This window comes from Carassius auratus, chromosome 36 (genome assembly GCF_003368295.1).
Source record: "Carassius auratus strain Wakin chromosome 36, ASM336829v1, whole genome shotgun sequence".
Classification (NCBI taxonomy): Eukaryota; Metazoa; Chordata; class Actinopteri; order Cypriniformes; family Cyprinidae; genus Carassius; species Carassius auratus.
The window spans coordinates 20,550,843-20,563,432 of record NC_039278.1 but is presented as its reverse complement, the minus strand read 5'-3'; the positions used below and the strand labels follow the sequence as shown (position 1 = coordinate 20,563,432).

General features: G+C 40.0%; 1 protein-coding gene, 1 long non-coding RNA gene and 1 pseudogene across 4 annotated transcripts in view; all 3 read right to left on the bottom strand.

Annotated features, from left to right (window-relative positions):
• Positions 1–12,590, bottom strand: part of LOC113055595 (E3 ubiquitin-protein ligase TRIM39-like) — a 61,964-nt gene that overhangs the window by 16,436 nt on the left and 32,938 nt on the right. The gene's annotated exons all lie outside the window — the stretch shown is intronic.
• Positions 3,092–6,638, bottom strand: LOC113055606 (E3 ubiquitin-protein ligase TRIM39-like; annotated as a pseudogene).
• LOC113055612 (uncharacterized) lies at positions 11,223–12,523 on the bottom strand. The gene is made up of 3 exons (XR_003277546.1): positions 11,815–12,523; positions 11,651–11,698; positions 11,223–11,351 (listed from the first exon to the last, which is right to left on the bottom strand). It is a non-coding gene; the product is annotated as an uncharacterized LOC113055612 (long non-coding RNA).

The window sequence follows — 12,590 nt, the reverse complement described above, 5'->3', positions numbered from 1 at the left end:
AAGTGCACAAACTACTAGCTACTACTAAATATTGTAGAAACATAATTTTCTGTAAAGTTGCTTTGTAACGATTTGTATTGTAAAAAGCGCTATACAAATAAACTTGAATTGAATTGAATTGAACACGACGATCTGACAACAGACAGCACACATGAGGAGACTAAATAGAGAAGGAGTGATTATCATGATGCAGAGCAGGTGATGATAACCAATAACAAGATAATAATAATCTAACAACACGTGCGCCAGGTGCTACAACAGCTGCTGGAGAACCAGCTATATGTTAAAGCGGAGAAGTGCCTTTTCCACTCCAAGTCAGTTCCCTTCCTGGGCTATATCATTTTGGCGGAGGGAATCAAAGCAGATCCCGCTAAGGTTAGGGCCGTAGCCGAGTGGCCACCTCCAGACTCACGCTAGGCACTGCAGCGGTTTCTGGGATTTGCCAACTTCTACAGGCCTTTCATCAGAAACTTTAGTCAGGTTGCTGCACCCTTGACAGCTCTTACCTCCACTAAGGTACCGTTTAGGTGGAATTTGAAGGCTCACGAGGCCTTTAATGACCTAAAGTCCCTATTCATTTCTGCTCCTGTTCTTTCATTTCCATACCCTGAACGTCAGTTTATTGTGGAGGTTGATGCTTCTGAGATTGGAGTAGGTGCGTTCCTTTCTCAGAGATCCCCCAGAGATGGGAAGGTACATCCCTGTGCCTACTACTCTCACCGCCTGAGCCCAGCAGAACGGAATTATGACGTAGGGAACCGGGAGCTGTTGGCGGTCAGACTGGCCTTGGGTGAGTGGCGTCACTGGTTTGAGGGGTCGGCACAGCCCTTCTTGGTTTGGACGGACCATAAGAATTTGGAATACGTCCGTTCGGCCAAGAGGGTGAGTTCACGCCAGGCCCGATGGGCACTCTTCTTTTGCGGGTTCAACTTCTCTCTCTCGTATCGCCCAGGCTTCAAAAATATAAAACCTTATGCCCTCTCCCGTCTTTACAGGGATACTTAGAGAACCGGTGCATCAACTGAAACCATTATCCCTAAAGAAATTGTGGTGGGGTCCCTCTCCTGGGACGTGGAGAGGAGAGTGCTGGAAGCCATACGAGAGAGAGAGGTGCCAAGGGAGTGCCCAGAGGGTAGACTTTTCGTGGCGGCTGTGCTGCGCCCTAAAGTCCTCCAGTGGGGGCATTCATCCAAGTTAGTCTGTCATCCTGGGGTTCGGAGATCTCTGGCTGCCATCCGCCAGCGATTTTGGTTGCCATCCATGGCCCAGGACGTCAGGCAGTTTGTGTTTGCCTGCCCGATTTGCGCCCAGAACAAGAGTTCTAATCAGCCTCCTGTTGGTCTGCTACACCCCTTACCCATCCCCTCCCGCCCCTGGTCACACATAGCCCTTGACTTTTTCACTGGTCTTCCACCATCGAGGGGTAACACCGTAGTATTGACGGTGGTTGATCGCTTCTCTAAAGCAGCCCATTTCATCCCCCTTCCCAAACTGCCTTCAGCTAAGGAGACAGCTCAAGTGGTGTTTGACCACATCTTCCGGATTCATGGCCTTCCGGTGGACGTGGTTTCTGATAGGGGGCCACATTTTGTCTTCCGGTTCTGGAAGGAGTTCTGTCGACAGATCAGGGCCTCTACGAGTCTGTCGTCAGGTTTTCACCCTCAGACCAACGGGCAGTCTGAGCGGGCAAACCAGGTTCTGGAACAAGCTCTCCGCTGCCTGACGTCCCATAATCCGAGTTCTTGGAGCCAACAGTTATCCTGGATTGAATATGCCCATAACTCCTTGCCAGTGGCGGCCACAGGTATGTCTCCATTCCAGTGCTTGATTGGTTTTCAACCTCCTATGTTCCCCTCAGAGGAGCCCGATGCTGCTGTTCCGTCTGCCTTAGCCTTCGTCCGCAGGTGTCACCGCACCTGGAGGAGGGCTGAGGAAACCTTGGCTCGGGTTTCCAGACGAACCAAAGCAGCGGCTGACCGTCACCATATTCCTGCCCCCCCCCCCCCCTACGTATGTGGTCAGAGAGTATGGCTATCAACCAAGGACCTTCCTCTCCGGGTGGCTTTTAGCAAGTTAGCCCCCAGGTTCATGGGGCCATATCAGATCACCAAGGTATTGAGTCCGGTGGCGGTAAAGCTCAAGTTACCTCCCATACTTGGTCGGGTACACCCAGTCTTTCATGTTTCTCGGGTCAAGCCTGTGTTTCATTCTTGCCTTAACCCATCTGCTACTAACCCTCCCCCTCCCCCTGCCCGTCTAGTGGATGGTTCCCCTGCCTTCACTGTCAGGAGGTTGCTGAATGTCAGACGTCGAGGTCGGGTATTTCAGTATCTGGTGGACTGGGAGGGATATGGTCCGGATGAGAGGAGTTGGGTCCCGGCTCGGGATATTCTGGATCGGTCGCTGATCGAGGACTTCAACCGGCAGCGTGGTGGTTCCTTCCCTGGAGCGCCAGGGGGCGCTCCTGGGGAGGGGGGTAATGTCATGTCCCCGGGCTGATCTGTCTGTTTTTCCCTATAGTGTGTCATTTAAAGGGGGGTGAACTGCTATTTCATGCATACTGAGTTTTTTACACTGTTAAAGAGTTGGATTCCCATGCTAAACATGGACAAAGTTTCAAAAATTAAGTTGTACGTTTGAAGGAGTATTTTGTTCCAAAAGTACTCCTTCCGGTTTGTCACAAGTTTCTGAAAGTTTTTTTTCGAGTATGGCTCTGTGTGACGTTAGATGGAGCGGAATTTCCTTATATGGGTCCTGTATATTTATTACTGTCCTGGTAAAGATTTAGAGACTAGTCTTATTATAACAAATGCTACAGTTAAGAATTATGGTACATAATATATCTATCTATCTATCTATCTATCTATCTATCGGTGTAAACAAGTGATTGTTAACTATTACATTATTTTATTGCACCAACTTTGCACAGATGGCAATTTCACATTATCAGGAAGAAAAATAGCAGGAATATTTATGAAAAGTTGAACAAAATATCATTTACTGAACAAGAATTATATATACATAAAAAATATGTGATTAGATCATTTAGATTTTAAAAACTGAAAAGCAAATGATAAGAAATAGCAGCACATAATGTTTCCAGGTTTTTATTACAAAATGTATTATTTTAATCTTTCATTTTCATTTGATAACTGAGTAAATTCATTTATTATAACGGACAGGTGTGATGATCAGTGGACTTGAGTTTTTACCTCCATCATTAAGGCATGGACTAAATAATGGATAGAGTTTTTCAGTGAAAGACTGAGCAGTGAAAGAGTAGATATGAGAGCTGGACTCCACATCATAAAAAGGAGACCAGACCCTCCTCATAATCCACAAACACACCGATCCGCTGCGGCTTCACTCTCAGAGACAGAGAGACGAGAGGATCCTCACAGGCTTCATATTCATCTCCATTCCTCAGAATCACAGTCCAGTATCCATCTCTGGGACTCAGTGTGATCTTTCCCTTCCTGTTAATGGATTCTCTGGCCACTCCTAAAGTCCATTTAGTCTTTCCCTTCACCTGCACCTCAAAATAAAATCTCCCTGAGGAGAATCCCTCCTTTCCCAAGACGTCAACACATGTATCAAATCTCTCTGGTTTGTCTGTGAGTTTCTGATCAATGTCTCCATGTCTCACTTGTTTTCCATCATCAGACAGAATGAGATATGGATGAGCTGTATCAGGATCCAGAGTCACGTCCACTGAGAAAACAGAGAATACAGATATTCTGTGATGCTGATGTTTTTAGTTAACCCAGTGTTTAATCAGATTGTAGTGCAGTAATGAAGCAGTGAGTGTATGAATGTAAACTAGTGTAGTGCAGACAGCACACTGTACCTGCATACTGCTGCATCCACTTCAGCTCTGTAGAGACACATGACAAGAAAACAATGAGATCTGAAGCTTATATTTAAAGAATAGAGTACACTATCATGTTTCTATCTGATCAGTGTGTATTGATGTACCAGTTAGTGTGAGTTTCTCATCTATAGTGTCCTTCAGTTGAGTCAGAGCTCTCCTCAGAGTCTCCAGACTCTCATGAGTCTTCATACTGATCTCAGGCCAGTTCCTGGTGTTTCTAGAGCTGCACAGGGATGAGTGAATCTACAGCAGGAGAGAGGAGAAATCCTTCAGCATGTCATATCCTGCATTATGATTGATCAGAGAGATCATGTTGACTGACCTGTAGGAGGTGGAGGTGATCTTCAGTGTGTGAGAGCTGCTCCAGCTCAGTGTTTCTCATCTTTAGCTCAGTGATCTCCTGCTCCAGCTCTTCAATCAGCTCTTGCTCCTGTTTCTCTGCTGCTTTCTGCTGCTCCTCCATCATCTCCAGCAGTTCAGTCTGATGTCTCTCAATGGAGCGGATGAGATCAGTGAAGAGCTCCACACGGACTGCTTTCTCCCTCTCTGTGTTTCTCTGCTCAACCAGGACAAGCAACACATTATTAGCAGTGTTTGCTAACAGAAGAATCTGTGTAACTATTGCTCATACGTTTTTATTCACACACAAAGGCTACATGTGTTTTCAGAATCCCTCAAATGCAGAATTAAACTTCACTCTGCACCCTGGACGAGAGCAGAACAAGCCCTGGACATTTTAGTTCTTGTTTTATTGGCTGTTGCTGTATATTTTAGTCTGATAGTCATCTGTCATTCGTTTGATTGTTTCTTTATTTTGTTATTGTTATGTCTTCTCAATGTTTCTAAACATTGAAGTTTGTTGCAATAGTAAATATTTATATATTTTTAATTCTATTATTTTAAACTCACTTTTCTGACTTCTGCTGAGTGTTTGATGTCTTCAATCTTCTTGATTCTGTTCTGGATCATCAGCTGCACGTCTTTCTGTGTCTTCATCAGTTCAGTCTATAGAGAGAACAACACAGACACATTTATCATAACACAGATTAAACTCACAATATGAAATAAAATCTGATTCCTCATGATATCAGTCCTTTAAAAGAATAATAACGTCTACCTTCTTCTCTTGACTCTCCTCTTCTATAGGAACAGTGTTGTGGTTCTTGTGGTCTGTCTCGGTGCAGAATGAACACACACATGTCTGATCATCTCTACAGAACAGATCCAGAGGTCTCTCGTGTTTCTGACATATATAGTCCTCCAGATTACTCACAGGATCCATCAGTTTGTGTTTCTTCAAACGTGTCACTCTCAAATGAGGCTCCAGGTGAGTTTCACAGTAAGAGCTCTGACACACCAGACACGACTTCAGCGCTTTCAGCTTTCTTTCCTCACAGAAGTCACACAGAACTTCAGTTGTTTTCTCAAGACTTTTCTTCTTACAGTGATCTACGAGCTCTCGGAGTGTGGTATTAATCTTGAGATCAGGTCTTTGCTTGAATGTTTCTTTACAGTATGGACAGCTGCAGGTCTGGCTGTTGTCCCAGCACTTATTCAGACAGATCTTGCAGAAGTTGTGTCCACATGGAGTCGAGACTGGATCAGTGAACACATCCAGACATACAGAGCACTGAATATCCTTAGACAGTGGACTCATGGAGGATGACATTACTGGAAAGAGACATTATTTAGGATTAGTGTGAACTCCTTCAATACTGTTTATGAAGAATCCCATGATGCACCTCATGAAGCTGGTGAATGTAAAGAGTGTTTAGAGACAAATATAAAGAGATCATGTACAGTCAGCTGGTTATTATTGTAAAATTATTAAATGTGAAGCTCATTACATAACCACTTACCTAAATAAATAATTAATAATTCTTGTTAAGATGAAATTATTTGATCTGCTTTACATTCCTGAACTGTACATATTCAATATTATAAAAGAAAAGTCAAAGTGTTTTTCTGGGTTATTGACTTACATGGAGGATAATCTTCAATACTCCCTCTCCTGGTTTTTCTTGCTGTTAGTGAAGATTCGGCCATTGTTCTTTTCCTCTTAAAACCTTTTAAAGAAAAATGATAGTTTAACTGGTTAAAATGTGAGAACTGATAGTGATGGAAACTCAATCATTCGTTTGAAACAAAGTGAGAGACTCGTAAACTTACTGAGCAATCTGAACTATGACCTGCTGTTTAAAGAAAGTACAAAGTACAAGCTTTATATTTTCCAAAAAACATATATATCTCCTTATCCAAAATTAGATTAATCTTTCCACAAAATATAGTATATGATCATAAGTTATTGTGTAATGGTAAAGTGATTTTCAGCTGCAGTGAAGCAGGTTTGTGTTCAGTTTGTCTGCAGGTCATTTACTTCCTGTTTTATCTGTTTGTCTTTATGTCGCGTGACAAAATGACAGAAACAACAAACTTTGTTCAGTCTATTGACATACTGTTAATACAATTCTGATATTATTTCAGCGCAGTAAACATCTAAAGTATCTGAGTATTTGACACGCTTAACCCTGCTTCTGTTCAACTCATTCCAGTCTGACATAAACCCTACTAAACCAGACCACTGTCATTAGAAAACTGTTCAGGACAATCTCTCTTATATTTCTATTACTTACCTGTGAGTATCAGATGTGTTCACAAGTGTCTCTGAACGACTCAATATTCTGTTGTTTAAAGAGTTCGATGGTTTCTGGCGTCCATGTTGTTGATCAAGTTAGTTTCACTTTCTCGGAGTCTCTCACTGAACTACAGTGATGTAAGAGCTGCTCAGGGTGTGTTCTATGGAAAGCCAAATGGGTCAGAATTCGCATGCTTTCCACATTCAATATTTAAACAGCATTTAAATAAGCACTGTTAGGCAGTAAGTTGTGCCAGAAGAGGTGAAATTTGTGATTTTTTTTAACTTTGTGTCTGGATAACGTACATGTGGATAAACGTCTGGATAACGTACGCATGAATAAGTACATTAATAATAATTTGGATTGTCCTATTCTTCCCCAAGGAAGGCTTTAAGGTTGTAATGATCATTATAACAGTACCTAAAGTACACATCTGTCTCCTCTGCATGGGCCCAGCCCTTGTCCTACATCTTATGATCACAGTTAACACCGGAGTACCACAGGGCTGTGTGCTGAGCCCATTCCTCTACTCCCTTTACACCCACGGTGATTGGCCTCATCAGAGACAACGATGACACTGTCTACAGGGAGGAGGTACAGCACCTGCCCACATGGTGCACTGACAACAACCTGTCCCTTAACACCAGTAAAACAAAGGAGCTCATTGTAGACTTCAGGAAGAAGAAAGGAAGCACGCACGATCCCATCCACACTAACGGGATGGTTGTTGAAAGTGTCTCCAGCTTCAAGTTCCTGGGAACCACCATTTCGGAGGACCTGTCCTGGACCACAAACACCTCCAGCCTGGTCAAGAAGGCTCACCAGCGCCTCTTCTTCCTCAGGACACTGAAGAAGAACCAGCTGTCTTCAACCATCCTGGTGAACTTCTACTGGTGTGCGATCGAGAGCATCCTGACCAGTTGCATCACAGTCTGGTATGGGAACTGCTCAGTGGCTGAACGCAAGGCACTGCAGAGGGTGGTGAAAACTGCCAAACGCATCACAGGGACATCACTTCCTGCTCTTGAGGACATCTAGAGAAAACGCTGTCTACGTCGAGCTTGCAGTATTCTCAGGACTCCTCTCACCCTGACCACCGACTGTTTAAACTCCTGCTTCAGGAGCCTCCAGACAAGGACCAGCAGATTCAGGAACAGCTTTTTCCCTACAGCTGTCTCCTTACTGAACTCTGCTTTCTAATCTAATCTAATCTAGTATTTATTTTTGTTTCTTAAGTTAATTTAGAAATATGTTTGTAACATTTTGTGTTTGGTTAATTCAAGTTTTTGTTTGTTAAAGGAACGAGCAAACGGAAGACAGTGAGTTGAGAATTATGTTTGATCAATTGTATTCTTCTCAAAACAACACGACTTAATACAGACATAATACACAGTTCATGCATTCCACAGCACTAATTTAAACATTTAACCTAGATAAATAAGCGCTGTTAGGCACATATCCAATCGTTTGTGCGGAGAGTGAGCGCTTTGCAGGACATGGAGGCGTCAGCTCGCATTTATTTTTAATTTTTTAATGACAGTAAAAATTAAAAAATACGACGTCATAAATGTAAGAGTAGCCTATGCATCATTCAGAGAACTGCAAAGGGTCTACTTGTATTTGTGTGCACTCACAATATCAAATAAAACCTTATGCTTTATGTAAAATAAGGAAAACAATCAGGGTTGCGTTTCCCAAAAGTTTCGTAAGCCTAAGAAGTTCGTAAAAACGATCGTACGACTGATCTTAATATTACGGTCTGTTTCCCAAAAGCATCTTAACTTAAGTAGCACTTGAAAATCATCGTAGATCTACGAGTGCTCTGGAGTAATCATAAAGCCCTAAGTGCATCGAAGACAGATTTATGTGATCACATGACAATCTGCAGATTACACCTTTTAACTTGATTCAAGAGCAATGTGATTATAATATAAGGATTTGATTGTGCTTTATTGTACACTTTATGACTAGTTTTCTTTATTTTTTATTCATTGATCAATTAAATAATTAATAAAGACAGAAAGAACAGAAATACACAAAAAAAGAAGTTCTTCAAAGACTGGGTGGGGCGGGCGGGGAGGGGTATGTCAATTACTTGCTGAAGTGCACGAAAACCAGCTAAGTATTGGACCCTGAAATAACATCTCTCTCTCTCTGTCTCTATAGCCTACTCCTGTATATAAATAAATACATTTTAATAAAAGTATGCATTTAGCAGACTCTTTTATCCAAAGCGATTTACAGTGCATTCAGGCTTACATTTTTTTAACCTAACATAATAAGCATAATATTATACACTATAATATTGTATTGTATTATAGTTATTATATCCAAGTTGTCTGTCTGGAACGCAGCATTAAGTTTACGTCAATAAAGGATCGTTTATTACAATGAAGAGCCATTCTATAAGGTGAGATTTCAGCACTTGACAAACGGACAGCGACTTCTAAGCAGCACTTAAAGCACAGCTACGTGCGACTGTGTTAAGTGCATTGTTAGGAAACGCACGTGAAACAATAACGGATGGCTGTGAAATTACTTGTAGAAAAGACTCTTAAGTGCTAAGATCAATCGTTATCAGGAAACCGGCCCAGGATGCGATTTCTGTCTTGGTCTTGAGCAGGAGCGCTTCACCGACATGATAAATATATCTATAGAATGCTTTTTGCGTTTTAAATTACTATTTTAAAACGAAATAACTCAACAAACAAAAACACTTTCATTATGTAATCCTAAAGATGCATTTCTCTCTAAAGGCACGTACAATGAGGAGATGGCAAGTCCGTCAAATTCATTTTTGCAACATTGACTCAGAAGACAAATATCCCGCCTCGGTTTTTTTTTATTTTTTATTATTGTTTGTTTGTTCTTTGGCTGCTGTGCTAAAATTGTGTTTGCATGCAATAGCATATAATGCAGCATTTTTGTGCCACGCTGAAAAATAACCGAGTAAATAAGATTAACATCATAATATTTTAAGAATAAAGTAAAAATTACGATAATAAAATTATGTTATATTGTGAAGTTTAAAAAAGTATGTGGCATCCATAATTCTTTTAACTTTTTTGAACTAACTCTGATTTATCGATTCATTAGAAATTTGTTTGTATTAAATTGTTCAGATTTTTTTTTCAACATATATTCAAAAATTCATGTTTATTTCGTGATGCAAATATTAAAGAGGAAAATATCACTGATTCATATGCAGCTACTGAACGAATTATTTCACTACAAATTACAAAAGCGTTAAACAGACGTTTATTGTTTGTATTTTATCATAAAATTGACAGAAGGTTAAAACTCTGTAACAAAGCACGAAGGTGATTATTGGGTGCTTGCGTGCTACTAATAATGATGGACTTGAAAACTTTAAACATAATTTCCAAACATTAGCTTCTACGACTGTGATCATAAGGCTTCAGTTCTGTAGATATCAACTCATGAAAAGTAGACTACTATATAGTTACAGACTTATTTTAATAGACATAACACTTGAACATTAAAATGTGTCTGGGTAGACCAGATTCAAAACATTTTCAAATAGGCAAATGTATAAACATATTAATTATTTATCAATATATAGACTATTAATCTGAACATGTAGCGTAGCCTACAAGAAACTGCTCTTGTAATAAGCATCTGTATGACATGAACAAAACAAAACCTGAACTCTGAAATAATAGACATCTGCTGATCATACAATTATCTAGTTTTCAGAAATGAGGTCTAATCTAGTTATTTCTTTCTTTAGAGATGTGTTGATTAACTATTACCAGTAAATTAATATGTGCTCAGATTAAAATTAGCATATATTATCACTGTATTATTTTATTTAAATTGTAACTGTGAATATATTTGGACACTCCATGTTAGTCACTGAATAGACTTTTCATTAACAATTTCATTTCACTATGATGTACTGACAGTAACTAGTTTTATATAATCCATGTGCATTGCTTATCCTAAAGATTTCCAAATTGTTTCAATTTTACTAAATGCTGTCCTGATTCCTAACACACAACCAGAAGCAACCTGACCAGAGTTTCCACTTCACTGAAAAGGCCACGGACTTCCACTGACAAACCTTTAAGAATGTTTGCTGCCTCCAAACTGGATCCAAATTGGTAGTTATGCCTAAACATTGGTAACTGAACTGATCTCAGGATACTCACAACACACTGAATCAGTTTGTCCAGTGAGCAGAGTGTCCTCTAGTTTCTGTAAGGTCAGCAGATCTTCCTGATGAAAATGACATCAAGCTCCTGATAAAACTCAACTCTGTAATACTCTCTTGCAGTTTTTGGCTTGTATGTGCTTGGATCTGTGCTAAAACGCTTAGGAAGTCGCCTTGGTTCTGGAACTTTGATAGACTCTAGATTTAGAGAATCCACAATCACATTTGCTTGCTCAAAAAGACTTTGAAAGGCATCTCCATCTCTTTTGTCTTTCAAGACAGACTGAACACAAGAAATGGCAGTTTCCTGAGCATACACAGTTGTTGCATGGCAGTGGGATTGGCTTTTAGCATGGGCTGTAAACTTTTCAACTGCCTTTTTCCAGTTTCTAAAACCAGTACTCACAAAGACAGGATCCATCTTAGAGACAAGCATTGTCTTCTTTGAGAGGATTTTTGCACAATAAAAGCATAAAACCCCTTTTAATGTGGTACAGTAATGCATTCATAGGAACATCTGAAACCATGTTTGCTGAAAGTGTAGCACATAGTTTGCTCTCGTCTGTACTTTTATAAACTTGGGATCAGGATGTGCAGGATTTAAGCAAGTGATGATTTCTGAATCTTCTCTGTTTTCTGTGCTCAGTTTGTCTCCAACATTAGGTTCATTCTGAAACGGACGTTACAACACTGTTACACACCAAATAGCTCCCTAGTATATTGTGTACAGTAAAGAAAATTGTACATTTAGTTTGTCATATCAAAAACTATTCCCTATCAGAAATGTTTTATTCTTACCTGCTCATCTGAAACTGCAATATATATATTGAAATACATTTGAAAATTTTTAATTGAGTAATCCTCATTAAATAAAACTCATAAAAAAATCACAGCATACTTTTAAAGATGTATAATAATCTGATGATCAAACATTTTTGAACATTTCTGTACCCCTCCCTGTTTTCTCACCCGTTTGTCTGAAAGAGCTGCTGTCTGTTGTCTTCTCCCTGTTCCTCACTGTGATGGAGAAAAACAGGAAAGTAAAACCTAACATAACCTAAATGAAGGTTTAGGCATCATTTGCTACATTTAAAAATATTATAACTTGTGTTATTTTTGGTGTTAAATGTGACCTGCATATGTTCTCATTCACGGGATTCGCCCGATAACTAAAAAATAAAAAACAATGAAAGTACCCTTGTCAGCAGAAACAGACAGACAGACACACACACACACACACACACACACACACACACCAAAGAGAAGAGACGTGATAAACCAAGAGAAACGACTGAGAACTGACGAGGAGGTGAGAATCACAGTGTGTTTGAGCGAGCGAGAGGAAGCAGGTCTGAATCTGCAAAGCGTTGTTCTGCAGGAAGCCGAGGTTTGAACTTTGAAGTGTTCGTGTGATCGAGAACTTCGGGCGTGATGACGTCACACTCGCGCGAGGGTAGAACATGCCGGAGATATACAACGCTGTTAAAAACAGAAATATTAACATGTTACTGTAATGTAATAATGTAATTTTGCTTTTCAAAAAAAAAAAAAAAAAAAAAAAATATGGGTTTTGAAAAACATTAAGCATTTTAGGCGAATTCACAGAAAACTTTTACTTTTTTCTTCATTAAGGGCAGAAATGATCAGTGTAATGAGCACCAAATAAATAACACCAGTGGAAATGAACATATAAAATGAATGAGCACGAAAAAAAGTAAGGTCACAAATTATAAATTACATAAAAAAAGATGTATTAACTTGGAAATAACTGACAATAGTTGGCTGAAAAGATGAAAGGAACAATCATTTGTCATTTCTGTGATTTCTCATGTGACCAAAGAGGGGCGCTTTCACTCCTCTAGTGTTCTATTATATGAATCATACTTATGTAAGCTGGCATTTTATCCCA